Consider the following 16,221-nt stretch of genomic DNA (forward strand, 5'->3'; position numbering starts at 1 on the left):
CTATTAGAAATAAAGGAAAAAATAATTCAAATATCCTCTTAGATCTAGGGTTTAGCAAATATAAATGAGATCTCTTACATACACAACTATCCTTTTGCTCTCTGTTAAGTACAAATTTAGGCAATCACAACCATTTCAGTTTGTCTCCATGACTCCTTTCTCTGGTTTTTAAAATATTAAAGTATAATATTAAGATTGGCAGTGTTTCTAGTAAAGCACTTATAAATTCAGCTGAACAAATGTGATTCAACAGAAAGGGGAAAATATGCCAATTACCAAACAGAAGTTGTTGCTCATGTACAAACCACACTCCTGAATGTTTGTGTTTATTAAACATCTAATTTTAGTTTTCCAGGAAAAAAATAAAAGAACGTAACTTAAAAGTAGGTCAAACTTTCTAAATTATTTTAAAAGTAGCTTCTTAGAAAATGAGCATTTGAAAACTTAAAATATATTACACAAAGTCCTAAACAATTCCTAAATTTACAAATAAGCAGATATTAATAAACATACACACCACATATATTCTTTCTTTTCTATTTCCTCCCCAAATCTATTACTGCAATACACTAACATTTTAAGTTAAATTCAGTCTTGAATAAATAATTAGAAACCCTAGATTTGAGAAAACAAATAGACATATATTAACAATATTCTATCACTAGGAAACTTACTGAACAGGTGTCCCAGTGTTGAAGCCTAAACTTCTGTTTAACACACAATCTAAGAGATGCAAAACTACATTAGTTTTCCACATTTTTTAGTTCCTTAGAAGCAACTTAACCTACTTATGTCCCCTTTTTGCTGGAAAATTCTCCCCATTCCTCTAGTTCAACATGCAACAAATGGTTTATATCCATTAACTAAATATGACTCAGAAAGCTTTTTCTTCTTTCAGATTGTGAGTGCTACAGTTGAGAACTTTGAAGGAAAAATATCTGTGAGCCTCCCAGAATGTTATACAGTTTTACATATGTCTTATGTGATAGAAATTGCCATTTGCCCAAGTACATTTTATATAAATGCCCTCAAATTGCTAAGATGGTACAGTATGTTCCACCCACTTTTGTGACAGATGGAAGAGACATTTGGAGTTGTAAAATGTCCGTATGAAGAGCAGAGCTTTCTAATGTTGTGGTTTTACCTTGAAATAATACACTTTTTATGCCAGTAAAAAAAAAATCAATTTTTATTGAGCTCCCAAATGCTTATAACATTTGTACTTTTTTTTATTTATAAAGCCCATGTTCTATCAATGCATTTTTGTCCTGAGGCACTTTATGTGGTATACTAATAATCTGTTTCTACACACTGCTTTTTGCTAAAATCTCATTTCATCTCAAGTCTATCTTCAACTGTGTTGTTCTTTTAATGTAATCATTTCTTACTTTCTGAGGATGTTTGCATTTGAGTGTGGCAGATTTCTCCCAATCAAAACATGTCAAAAAACAAATTTGTCAGATTCCTGAATATTCACACCCAAATAGATCTTTACTACTTTTGATCCTTTCTCATATTAATATATGTTTAAATATAAACTAGTACATTCATATGTATTGAAATTCCATTGTTTTGACTTTTGTTTTGTTTTGTTTTAATTAATATTTTTATTTAAACACCTTGATTACAAATATGATTGTAGCTGAATTTCACTCATGGAAAGAACACCCCCTTTTGACTTATGACATCCAAAATCAGTTAGCAAGTTTATGTAGTTATTGCATAAATTTACCAGATCTTTCTCTGCTGTATGTACCTATAACCTTCTTAAGAGTATTATTATTTCAAATCTAGATAGAGAAATATCCAAAGAATTTTAGATGAATCTTTTTATAAAAAATTTCATCATAAAAAAATTCATCATGTTACCATATGCTTTAAAACATTCAATAATTGGGGCCAGAATGGTGGCGAAGGTGGTAAGGAATCTGCTTTTCCTGTGCTAGCCTAGGAAGAACAGGGTTTCAATCCCCTGATGTCCCATATGGTCCCCCAAGCCAGGAGCAATTTCAGGGCACATAGCCAGGAGTAACCTCTGAGCATCACCAAATGTGGCCCAAAAATAAAAATAAAAATAAAAATAATTCAATGATTCTCCATCACTTATTAAAATCAATCCAAACTGCTTAAACAAATGCTGCATCTTTTTCCTATATTATTCATATTCAACTTGACTGAAGTCATAAAGGAATATAAATGGTGAGCATTAATAGAATAAATTATATTATTTATTCAGTTTCTAACGAGTTATATAATCAATGTCAAATCATGTAAACTTCTGATTCTTAGGTTCAGTGCTGAAGTGGCCTGATAGAACCAAAGCATCACTATAGCACATGAAACTCCTACATTGTCATAAACTATATAATTATAAAATATAGAATTATATATTTATATATATTATGTATACATTATATATCAGATATATTATATTCTACTCATTGATTAATAGAATGTTTTATCTACTATACTGCTGTGAAGATTCCATACTCTATATATACCATACATCACTTCCTTTACCTCAGTATTTCAGCTATATTCCTCATTCAGAGTAGATATTTTTTTTTAATTTTTATTTTGTTCATATTGGCTTACATATCTTTCACAGTAGTATTTTAGGTACATATTAACATTGAATCTGGAGAATACACATCACCAAATTTGTCCTCCTCCCATCCCAGTTCCCTTCCTACAACCATATCCCCCCATCACCCCCCAGGCTACTAGAGTAGGTGGTCCCCTCTTTGTCTAGCTTACTATTAGTAATCATATGTCTGTTTGGTGCTGGTACCCTCCCTTGTTTCCCCTTCTCTTTGAGAGGTGGAGCTCAATAATTCGAGTTATGTGGTTTTTTTTTTTGAAGGAAAGAAAAGCAATAGAATAGAGTAAAAATAAGAAAAAATAAAAATAAAATAAAAAATAAAATAAATCAAATAAGCTGAAAATGGCAGAGTCCTTCTAGAGGCTTTCAACCTCAGTTTGAGCAAGGACATGAAAAAGGTAATTGAAACACCACATCAATACAGAAAGAAGTATCAAATAAAATATCCAGTGAGCACTACAGCAATAAAGACAAGCACCACACAATAGTCTCGGTTCTGAAATCAAACTATGCCGGAGTACAAAAAGAAAGAGAAAGATAAAGTAAAATAAAATTGGAGACATCAACTTTAATATCTACACCAAAATAAAGACGTCAATAAAAATAGGTCAATCAATAAATTTATATGTGGAAAAATGATTATTGTGTGCTTTTTTTCTCTTTTTCTCCCTGCATAGGCACAGTAATTATTGGGGATATTACAGAGGGAATCCCTTTGGCCTAGGAGATACAGGGTTTCTCCACCCCTGAAGTATACTGTCATGGGATTAACTATAGACTCCTTTCATGTTCATTTTCTCTCCCCTCAGTGCTTTTTGGGTGTATAGAAGATTTCTGCTTCATCATGGATGGTAAAATCGGACCTCTGTATGTAGAGATCTTGGTGTCTGTACAGCTCAAGGAATGGAACTTATGATGAAGTCTTTCTTTGTGGTTCTAGCAGTTCTGCTTCTTTGGTATCGTTTTAATCCATCTTTTGTAGTTGGTGGTCTTGGTCATTACATTGCACCTATGATGGAGCCTGGTATAGAGTCTTTCGTTATGCTTCCAGAAGACCCGTTCAGTTGCGGTTGTCTCAGTCAGACCTCTGGAATTGGAGGTCTTGTTTGTTGAACAGAGTAGATATTTTAAAATAAATTATTTCAATTTATTTCATAATAATGGTAATAAAATTTATATCAGTAAAAATATATTTTTTATTTTTTCTATTAATAATTTTATCTAAACACCTTGATTACAAACATTATTGTGGTTGGGTTTCAGTCATGTGAAGAACAGCCCCCTCCTCCAGTGCAAAATTCTCATCACCAATGTCCTGAATCTCCCTCCTACCCACCCCACGCCCACTGTACTCTAGACAGGCTTTCTTTTTCCCTCATTCTTTTACATTGTTATGATAGTTCTCAATGTAGTTATTTCTCTACGTGCACTCACCACTCTCTGTGGCGAGCTTCATGTTGTGAGCTAGACTTTCCAGCCTTCCTCTTTTTTTCTCTGAGAATTATTGCAAAAATGTCTTTTATTTTTCTTAAAACCCATAGATGAGTGAGATTATTCTGCTTCTATCTCTCTCCCTCTGACTTATTTCACTCAGCATAAGGTTCCATGTACATCCATATATAGGATAATTTCATGACTTCATTTCTCCTGACTGCTGCGTAACATTCCATTGTATATATGTACAACAGTTTCTTTAGCCATTCATCTGTTAAAGGGCATCTTGTTGTTTCCAGAGTCTGGCTATTGTAAATAGCCAGTGAATTGTAAATTCACTGCAATGAATATACGTGTGAGGAACGGATTTTTGTATTGTATTTTTGTGTTCCTAGGGTATATCCCTAGGAGTGGATAGCTGGATCGTATGGGAGCTCAATTTCCAGTTTTTGGAGGAATCTCCATATCGCTTTCCATAAAGATTGGTCTAAATGGCATTCCCACGAGCAGTGAATAAGTGTTCCTTTCTCTCCACATCCCCGCCAGCACTGCTTGTTCTCATTCTTTGTGATGTGTGCCAATCTCTGTGGCCTGAGATGGTACCTCATAGTTGTTTTGATTTGCATCTTCCTAATGATCAGTGATGTGGAACACTTTTTCATGTACCTTTTGACCATTTGTATTTCTTCTTTGGCAAAGTGTCTGTTCATTTCTTCTCCCCATTTTTTGATGAGATTAGATGTTTTTTTCTTGTAAAGTTCTGTCAGTGCCTTGTATATTTTGGAGATTAGACCCTTATCTGATGGGTATTGGGTGAATTCCAGTTTATTTGTATGAAACCATTAGTTCATTACAATGAGCATTCCCTTTGATGAATTTCACCAGTATTTAGCACTTTTTCTTTATTTTTTACCTTTCTTAACATTAATACATATAACACATAGTTCTTTCCTTCTGCCCTTTCTTCCTTCTTTCCTCCTTTCCTTCCTTTCTCCTTCCCTCCCTCTCTCCTTCCTTCCTTCCTTCCTTCCTTCCTTCCTTCCTTCCTTCCTCCCTCCCTCCCTCCCTTCCTTCTTTCCTTCCTTCCTTCCTTCCTTCCTTCCTTCCTTCCTTCCTTCCTTCCTTCCTTCCTTCCTTCCTTCCTTCCTTCCTTCCTTCCTTCCTCCCTCCCTCCCTCCCTTCCTTCCTCCCTCCCTCCCTTCCTTCCTCCCTCCCTCCCTCCCTCCCTCCTTTCCTCCCTCCCTTCCTTCCTTTTCTTTCTTTTCTTTTTTTGCTTTGGGGTCTGACCTGCAATGCTCAGGACCTCTCTCTAGATTAGTGCATGAAGTTTGCTCTAGGCAGTGCTTAAGACCATACGGTGCTAGGAATCAAACCTCAACATGCAAAGCATGAGTTCCAGCAAGTTGATCTTTCTTTTTGGACTTAAATACATACTTTTGATAATTTCACTGTTAATAACATAGTTGTTAATATCTCATACACTTGTTTTAAATGTTTGTTGTTTTATTTTAGACCATACCCAATAGTGCTCTGGGATTACTTCTATATCTGCAATTGTATCTGCACACTCCTGGAGTGGCTTGTCATCCATAAGGGTTGCAGGGAATTGAACCTGGATCAGACACATGCAAGACAAGCACTGTACTAACACCTTTACAACTCTTCTCATCCACTTATTGACCAATTCTAGAACCATTAAATGTCAATATTTAATTATTTTCCTTATCTGCGTAGAGACTATTTTATTTCATAAGTCTCTTCAATTTAATTCAATTGATTTTATTCCCAACTAATTTGAAATTTTGGGGATGGGGGCTTCATTTTCTTCTATTCAGTTGCATTTATTTGGTTCTTTTCAAGTGTGCATTGATACTCAATAGTATCATTGTCAATTATCATTGTCAATAGTATCATGTGTCAATTTTGAGTCCTCTAATTATTTTTTGTTTTGTTTTTTGGGCCACACCCATTTGATGCTCAGGGGATACTCCTGGCTAAGTGCTCAGAAATTGCCCCTAGCTTGGGGCGGGATGGGACTATATGGGACACCGGGATCGAACAGCAATCACAATATTTTCTTGGCTAGCGCCTGCAAGGCAGACACCTTACCTCTAGTGCCATCTCGCCAGCCCCATACTTTTGTATTAAAAATTTTTTTAAAGTCATCACTGGGTTTAAAAGAGTTCTACAATGGGTCACCAGTTTGTTCTTGGCTGTGGAAGCTGAAAGTGGCACTATAAATGCTGTCACTCTTTTAGGATATGGCATTAGGTGTTCTGCTGCCTCACTATATGTCATTATCTCAAAAATATTGAAATAAAATAAAGTTTTGTAATTACACTCACAGGCATCAGGCTTACAAAGAAAAATTGGCTCTGTGACTCCCATTGCAAGACTTTGACAGCGAAGAATCTCTGTGATGTTAGATTTCCTGATTATTCAGTGGAATGTCAGGCATTCTCAGACAACCTGAAGGAGAACTGCATAACATTTCAAAGAATATATGCAAAAAAAATATACTATAAGCTGACATAAAAATAGAAATTTCTATCATTGAATTTTATTGTTTCAGAAATTTAGTAGCATACTGTTGTATTGTTTATGGTGTGGGGCCACACTCAGTGATACTCAGGAGTTACTCCTGACTCTGTGCCCAGAAATCAGTCCTACCACGCTCAGAGGGCCATATGGGATGCCAAGCATTGACCTTTGGTCAGCTGCATGCAAGGCAAATCCCCTATCAACTGTTCTATTGTTGTAACCCCTCTGATGTATTTTCTTTGAATTGCCTTTTTATATATCCTTTTTTTTTTTTTTTTTGGTTTTTCAGCCACACCCTTTTGATGCTCAGGGGTTACTCCTGGCTAAGTGTTCAGAAATTACCCCTGGCTTGGGGAGTCCATTTGGGACACCGGGGGATGGAACCGCAGTCCTTCCTTGGCTAGCGCCTGCAAGGCAGACAACTTATCTCAAGCGAACCTCGCAGGCCCCTCATTCATCTTTTTTATATTTTGCTTTTGTGTCACACTCGGCACTGCTCAGGACTTACTCTTGGCTGTACTCTGATTATTCCAAACTGGTTTGGGGGACCATACAGCATGTTGGGGATCAAACTCATGTTGGTCTCATTTATACAAGGCAAACAGCCTACCCACTTCACTAAATCTCTGATCCCCAGGTATATAATTTATAACCTTGTTAAAATTGCATTAAATGTACTTTATCCTTATTTTTAATTGAATGTGATACTACCAGTATTTCTGTATTTTTTCATGAGTTTTAAAATAAAAGCCATTATTCTAGTAATTACATAGTAGTCATTTAGTGGATATACTACAAATCTGTAAAATAACCTCTACTGTTACTATGATAACTGTGAATATATCTCTTTATCATTTTATTGCTTGTTAAATTAATATGCTCACTGTACAAATTCTGTCAACTAAGAACTATTATATGTATTCTTTAGTTAATATACATTTATTGATTCCTTACTGCCAGCTGCTAATTTAAGTATTATATTCTAGATATTGAGTCATAAACAAAAATATTTTACTCCTATATACATAAATATATACATTATTATGTACAAAAAGTCAGGCATTTTTACAAATGTGTACAGTAGACTGAGAGACAGTAAAAATGCTTAAGGTACATTTCTTGCATGCAACTGATCTTGTTTGATTTTCTGTAACACAAAGTCTTTTAACATTTGCTGGATGAAATTTTGTAGTTTTGAAGCACCACTGATGTTGGCCCTGGTAGACTTAACACCTGTGAGGCTTACTAGTTTATCACTAGAAGTGCTGGGTATAAGTAGCATGGAGTCCTAAGATTCTTGCACTGAATGACTGGTTTGATTGATCAAGAATTGCAGGTAGAGGGGCCATAGAGATTGCATGAAGGTAGTGTGTTTGCCTTGCATGCATAAGAATGGTGGTTCGAATCCCGGTATCCCAAATGGGATGAGCCTGCCAGGAGCGATTTCTGAGCTTAGAACCAGGAGTGACCCCTGAGCACTGCCAGCTGTGAACCAAAAACCAAAACCATAACCAAAACAAAAAGAATTGCAGGTAGAACACCTAACATTGCTTGGGAGCCCTGCATTGGTTCAATATTTAAATGTTATTATAATTTAAATAGTGGAAAAACAATATGAAAAGATACTTTCAAATTCTTGGTAGTTTACCAATTTTAAACTATACAGAGAATGTTTTCCTGAGATATGGCATTTCTAGTGTACTACAAATATACAGAATAATATACATCTGAGAGACTTTATAAAAGAAATTAGACTGAGAATTATATGTGCTGGGGACTAAAATGAGACAGAATATATGTGAAGTAGATGTGGGAGAAACTAAATGAAAGAGACTTAAGTATGAAGTTAAGGTATGGTCATGTGTCATATTGGGCATTATTTTAATGAAATTCTTTGACATATTTTAAATATAGTAAAGACATTCCCAAATGTATCAGCTACTTTTTACAAATGATTGGTGACTTGAGAAGTAAATATAGAACAATTAAACTTATTGTAGAAATCCAGATAAAAGAAAATACAGACTTTCTAGAAAGTACAAGTAAATATGGAATAGAAAAATTGAATTCTTCACATAATTTTGTGATAGAATTAATAGTATTCATATTATTTTGGATGATATGATCAAGTGAAGGGTGAGTTCAAGAATGACTCTTATGAACCAAAGACTTTACAGAGGTTTGCTGTTGAACAAGGATGAATCACCAACACTACAAATAGTTCTTGGAGTACAGTAGAGAGTGATGCTGAGCACAGTGGGTATGACCCATATACTGACTGCCCCCCAAAAAAGAATGACTCAGACTAATTGCAGCAACTTTGTAGCGTGTTCTTTGAATAGGATAAATTTAGCTCTCAGAATTCTGGTGTTTTTTTGGGGGGGTTAAATACAGATAAATCCTTTATCTTTTAAAATTGAAAGAAAAATTAACAGCCATTTTGTGGTTCACCTACATTATTATTTATATCTGAATCAGCTCGTTGGCATGAGCCAGATGCTGTGCCTCCATCTACTTATCTACTTAGTCTCGCTGTATTCTCTAACTTCTTTGATTCATGACAAAGTAAGTGCATAGTAATAACACAAGGATCCTAACTTCTCATGTTACTAAAACAGTAAAGCCATAGTTTAAAACTCTGCTCATTTTTTGAGACTTTTATTTTATGCCCATGCATTAAAGCTTATGGTTATATTCCATGCTAAATCTATAAATACTTTCCCTTATGACTATCTGTCCTTGTGACCTTCGGACCTACAATCAGACACAAAGACCTACAGAATTCATCTGATTGAAGATATATCCTAGTGATTTTTCTCATGTGGCACTCAAAACCACTAACAAAACCCTTGTTTACATTCTGAAAACTTATTTTTGTTGGGTCTGGAGTGATAGAACAACAGGTAGGGTGTTTCACTTGCACATAGCTGACTCGGATTCCATCCAAATATCCCATATGTTTTCCCTAGGATCAGTATTGACCAAAAGTGATTAATGAGTGTAGAACCAGGAGTACTCCTTAAGTACCACTCAAAGTGGCTTTTGAACCAAAAAGAAATATTTTTACTGTTTTTATTAATTTTTTAAATTTTGCCTCTATAAATTATTATATGTTGCAGAGAAATATACCTTTATTTGTAGAAAAATGCTATGCTAACAATTCTTTGATAATTTAAAAAAAGTCGATTTTTACTAGTGATACAGGAAGAATATGGTCATAATCATTGAACTGCTTTACTACTTAAAATTCAGGAACTATTATAATATACAAGCTACTAACATGAGGAAAATAATAAAATTGCAAATAAAAGAAATGAGTGAAAGAGATAAAAAGGGAAGGAAAAGAGAGAGAAGAAAGGAAGGTGAATATGATTTAAAAAAGGCAATATTTAAAAAATAAATTTAAAGTATAGCAGGAGGAGATTTTAGTTTTGTTTTATTTTGAGGGATGAAAATGTCAGAGTAACTTCAAAGAAAAGATAACTTTAATCAAGTGTTGCTACAATTTGACCTGGAGAACCCTGTTAACTCTACAGGCAAAGATTGTGGCATCTAAAAGAGAAACGTGATTAAGGAAAACACATTTTACAAAAATATCATTTCAGTGAATTGGTATCTAGCTTCAAAGCCTCTAAAAGACAGCCTTGATTTCAAAACAAAATAAATAAAAATGGTTTAGTTAAATGACCTATAACCAACCTATGGCTACTTTAGAAAATATGTAGAGAAAATGAATATAGCACAGGTTTGAAACAAAAGAAAAGCACAATCATTTTAATTGTTCTATAAAATAAATGCATGAACACGTGTTATTAGATAAGATGGCAAAATATTCATATTCAACAAAATGAAAAGAAACATGCACACTAATATTAATTGATTTACTTGAGTATGACCATAGTAAAAATTAGTCTCAGAAATGCGCAAAGAAATATTTCTTTCATCATATAGCAGTTATCCATCAGTAGTTACATTATCTAATATTTTAGCATCTTACTAGTATATCAACATGATAATTTAGCTTTTTTTCCTTAAAAGAGCCTATAAATTAATGTTACCTAAGTAAGTCATTCAGAGTAATATTAAATTAACTTCTCATGTCTATATTTCACAATGATTAGAAATAATTTGATATAAAATTTATTGTCAATATTATCCCATAGAGACTCACTTAATCATCATATATGCAGAACATATTGTATTCTTTGCTCTCTTTTAAATTGAAGTGGCTCTATTTATTGTCCCAATAAGTTGGATAAAATAAAGTCCTAAATATGGCTTGTACTAGTTATTACCAGCACAGATTTGATGAACTAGATGTTGAAATAGTCTTAATTAAAACATTGTGTTTCATATACAATGTATCTTCTATTGGCATGTATTATGAATATTTTTTTTAATTTTAACTTTTAAAAAGTTGCTTATTTTAAAGTTTAGTACAGTTGGTGGATCCTTCATGTGGCTGCCTTCCATCTATCTATTGGTCTATTGTAAACAACTTTTTTTTTTGCTTTTTTGAAATTTAAACACCATATTTACATATGAAGTTTATACTTCAGTTTATTTTTCTACAAATAAAGTTCATGATTGAGTTACAGTCAGACATTTCCCGCCATCAATATCAACAATTTTCTTCTCACCCTCCCTGGTGCCCTTTGCCTCCGACCCACCCTCTCCTGACTGTCTCTGGGGCAGGTATTTTACTTTCACTTCTCTCTCTCTCTCTCTCTCTCTCTCTCTCTCTCTCTCTCTCTCTCTCTCTCTCTCTTTGTCTGTCTGTTTGTCTGTCTCTTTCTCTCTCTCTCTTTCTCTCTCTCTTTGTCTGTCTGTTTGTCTCTTTCTCTCTCTCTTTCTTTCTCTCTGTCTTCTTTATTGGCATTATAGTTTGTACTACTGCTATTGAAGGGGTACCGTGCCTGTTCCTTTCATAACAGACCCTTCTCTTCTCTAGCTGCACTCTCTGCTCTTTGTGGCAAGCTTCCTGCCATGGACTGGTCCTCCTAATCCTCATACTGTTGTCTATAACTCCACATTGTTAATATTAACTCCACATTGTCTTTTGTTTTCTTCATACCCCACAGATGAGTGAGATTATTCTATGTTTGTCCCTGTCCCTCTGACTCATTTCACTAGCATAATAATCTCCATGTCCATCCATGTATCAGCAAATTTTATGACTTCATTTTTCCTAATGACTGCATAGTATACCATTGTGTAGCTGTACCACAATTTCGTTAACCACTCATCTGTTGTTGGGCAACTTGTTTGCTTCCAGCTTCTGTCTGTTGTAAATAGTGCTACTATGAATATAAGAGTATAGAGGGCATTTTTTTTATTGTGCTCTGTGTCCCTAAATTATATCCCTAGATGGTATTGCTGAATAATAAGAAAGTGCAATTTCCTTTCCCCCAACCCCAGGAATATCCATATTGTTTTTTAGAAATCCTGGACTAGACACATTCTCACCAGCAGTGAATTAGAGTCCCATTCTCCCACATCCACTCCAGCACTGTTTGTTCTTGTTCTTTTTGATAAGAGCCAGTCTCTGTGGTGTGAGATGATACTTCATTATTGTTTTGACTTGCATCTTCCTGATGATTAAAACAACTTATTTCTTAAGTCTAAAAAATAAAGATTGTGTATATCCAGTTACCCTTATTTGGAAATCTAACTCCTCATTATATAGCTATCATAAAAAAACAATCTGCATTCTAATGTGATCATAGTTGCTGTTGAAATTTCAAAATCAAAACATCAATTCAATGAGTCATAGAGTTGGTAAGAAGGGTGAAGAGTGAAGTGGCTGAGTATATAATATAAACTAAAATTCCACCTTTTTTCCACATGTACATTTATTTCTTAGCACTTTTTTTGTCCTTTTTCCTTTCTGTTTCTTAAGTTTAAGGAGAGTTTTCAAATCTTGGGTGTTTAATATTGAACGAAGCGTCAGTCACAGATAAATGGAAGAAAACAATCTCCTGATCCTTTAACACGAGATCTCTCAAAGCTCTCACACATGTTCTCAGATGCAATTATTATTATTTCAAATATTTTGTCTGAAGCAGAAAGTGATTCCAGTCAGATCCCAGCCATATGTTACTAGCACTTGAATAAAATTTCTTTAATGTCTTCGTGCAGCCAATTAAGCCAACTGTGCTCTCTGCCCTGTGGGATCGGGTGTACAATGGTTGCAGACGGCAAGCAGCCTCCTGGTAGTGTATGCAGCCTGTGACCTATATGGGCTGTCGTGAGAGACCTTGGAGACAGTCTTTATTGGATATTCCTATGGGCTCTCATTGGCCCCAATTTCAGGCTCCAAACAGGTATGCGGGGAGCCTTTGGAAAGCCCCACGGCATTGTAGCCAGAGTCCACATAGGACAAGTCATCATGTCCATCCACATCAAACTTCAGAACAAGGAACACGTGATTGAGGCTCTGAATGGGGCCAAGTTCAAGTTTCCTGGTAGCCAGAAGATCCACATCTCCTAGAAGTATGGTTTTACCAACTTTAATGCAGATGAGTTTGAGGACATGGAGGCTGACAAGCGCCTCATCCCAGATGGCTGTGGGGTCAAGTACATTCAGAATTGTGGGCCTCTGGACAACTGGCGTGCACTACACTCCTGAGCACCTTGGTGTGGGCTCCTGATCTATATTTCTTATATATTTTATTTAAACACCTTGATTACATACATGATTGTGTTTGGGTTTTAGTCATATAAAGAACACCACCCATCACCAGTGCAACGTTCCCATCACCAATGTCCCAAATCTCCCTCCTCCCCACCTGACCCCCGCCTGTACTCTAGACAGGCTTTCCATTTCCCTCATACATTCTCATTATTAGGACAGTTCTAAATGTAGTTATTTCTCTAACTAAACTCATCACTCTTTGTGGTGAGCTTCCTGAGGTCAGCTGGAACTTCCAGCTCTTTTCTCTTTTGTGTCTAAAAATTATCATTGCAAGAATGTCTTTCATTTTTCTTAAAACCCATAGATGAGTGAGACCATTCTGCGTTTCTCTCTCTCTCTCTCCTCTCTCTCTCTCTCTGACTTATTTCACTCAGCATAATAGATTCCGTGTACATCCATGTATAGGAAAATTTCATGACTTCATCTCTCCTGACAGCTGCATAATATTCCATTGTGTATATGTACCACAGTTTCTTTAGCCATTCGTCTGTTGAAGGGCATCTTGGCTGTTTCCAGAGTCTTGCTATGGTAAATAGTGCTGCAGTGAATATAGATGTAAGGAAGGGATTTTTGTATTGTATTTTTGTGTTCCTAGGGTATATTCCTAGGAGTGGTATAGCTGGATCGTATGGGAGCTCGATTTCCAGTTTTTGGAGGAATCTCCATATCGCTTTCCATAAAGGTTGAACTAGACGGCATTCCCACCAGCAGTGGATAAGAGTTCCTTTCTCTCCACATCCCCACCAACACTGTTTATTCTCATTCTTTGTGATGTTGCCATTCTCTGTGGTGTGAGGTGGTACCTCATAGTTGAAAAAACCTTCTTTAATGTCTCTCTATTATTTCTTTTTTTTGGTGGGGGTACTCAGAGGTTACTACTAGCTTTGCACTCAGAAAACACTCCTGGCAGTTCAGGGGACCATATAGGATGCTGGGGATCAAATCCGGGTCCATCTTGGGTCGTCTACATTCAAGGCGAATGCTTTATACCCTTCCTCTGTGCTATTGCTCAGGCCCCTCTAACTATTATTTCTTGAGTATTAACTTTTGAAAAATTTGTAATTATTCCTTAGGTCTGGAACCTTTTGTTATTTTTGAAAGTCAATCTGGAGAAGCTAAACTCCAGGTGTCTAAACCTTCTTGAGTCTAAACTTGCAGAGCAGTTGGCCAAGACAGCATACAAGGGCTCATTTATTATGAGCAGTGGCAGCGCATGAGCAATGGACCTCCAAGGAATGAATTTTCAAGATATCCAGTAACTGATAATATTTTCAGGAACTTTCCTTTTCCTTAGAAGCACCAAGCACTGAGTTGGTGGAGAAAATAGGGGTTGATGAACTCCAAGATTGGATATCTCTCCAATTGCTGGCTACAAAAGCCAGAGTCTAAAAACCTAGATCCTGTCCAGGGTTTTCCTAGTACCAGGATGTCTAGAAATCAGCCACCTACACTACTTATGTGTGACCCAATTTCATCTTCTGTAAATTCAGTATTCTATGAGGTAGTCTATAGATTTTTTTTTCTTTCATGATATTGTCTTCCACTTGACAATTAAAGTAAAGATAAGCATGTCTCATATTTGCATAAAATACCATCAAATGGATGAACAGGAGATGAGACCAACAAACTAGTGACTTAGTTGCATGGACATAACAAGATTCTGAAAGAGGAATAGAGCTTTAACAGGCCTGAGTTTAAACCTGGAGCATGAATATTAGAATAGCATATGCAAAAATTCAAAAAATTTATGTCACAATCTTTAGCATGAAAGGAAAGTTGACTTGGCAAGAATGATCTAAACACAACATGATGGAGAAAATATGAAAAACAAAGGACAAGAAGTTGGTGGTTGTGATGATTAAAACAAAAACTAACTGTATACAGATATGTCCCCTTGCTGAAATTAAGATCAAAGAGAGAGTCTCTATTTCACTTAGAATGACAGATAAATACAGTCATATTCGTTAGTTATTTTTATCTCTAAAATAAACTGGCATGCTTGTAATAAAATAGTTTGATCAGAAATATGGCTATAGTGTTGAAAACTAAGAGTTCTGAATGAGTGCAGATAAATCTGAAAACCAAAAAAGAAAATGTTGAAAAGACCAAGCTAAATAAACAGTGATTTCAACTAGCTGGCTTGCTTTCTTGTGAGCCTCGATAAAGAGCTTTGTGGTGGTGGAAAGGCAATGAAGCTTTAATTGCCTATTAACTGAATCCTTCTGTTTATATCCTTTCTCTACTCTGTCGCCTATCCCCTGACTTGGCCACGGCTGCCTATGTTAAATGGCTTCTGATCAGCTAAAAATCACACAGTAATTTAAACTGAAAATTTTAGTTAAATCCAGTCAATTCCTTAATATCTTTTCAAGAGGATGAAGGTTTTAATCAGTACAATGCAAACCATGGGGAATATGGGAAAGATCAGGTCAGAATGTGGGTCAGAAAAACTATAGAGGAAGTGCTAATGGGATAAGGACGCCTGAGCTTTTTATCTTATTAGTGCTTCCCACGTCAAATTAGCAAAATGGTTCAGGCACTACAGTGTAGAGATAAAACGTTCGGATGGTATCCGTTCCCCAGAAGAAATCTCTGAGAGCCCCTTCTAAGAAGATAGAACTTTTCTTCTCTTTTCTTTTTTAACTTCAGAGGTAAGAGTGATTATATAAGTCAGGCTTACCTATTTTTGTATACAGTGACCTCTGTGCAAATACAGCTTAATAAGCCTGGCTTCACCATTCTAAGTTTGCAGAGAACATCATTCACAGATAATATGATGTTAATGACAGTTTACAATGCAGAAAACTTTGATCGAATCAAGTCTTATTGTCTCCAAAAATTTTAAAAGAATATATATGTTTGTGTCTATATATATTTTAAAAGCTGTACCTTGAAGTAGACTCATTACTTAACTAGCATTCTCCTTTAAATAAATAAAAAATATATATCA

General features: G+C 35.5%; 1 non-coding gene across 1 annotated transcript; it reads left to right on the forward strand.

Moving 5' to 3' along the window:
• Positions 1-12,709: 12,709 nt before the first annotated feature.
• Positions 12,710-12,846, forward strand: LOC125997749 (small nucleolar RNA SNORA70). Its single transcript, XR_007491771.1, has one exon. It is a non-coding gene; the product is annotated as a small nucleolar RNA SNORA70 (small nucleolar RNA).
• The last annotated feature ends 3,375 nt before the right edge of the window (positions 12,847-16,221 follow it).

This window comes from Suncus etruscus, chromosome 19, assembly GCF_024139225.1.
Source record: "Suncus etruscus isolate mSunEtr1 chromosome 19, mSunEtr1.pri.cur, whole genome shotgun sequence".
In the NCBI taxonomy this organism is placed as follows: domain Eukaryota; kingdom Metazoa; phylum Chordata; class Mammalia; order Eulipotyphla; family Soricidae; genus Suncus; species Suncus etruscus.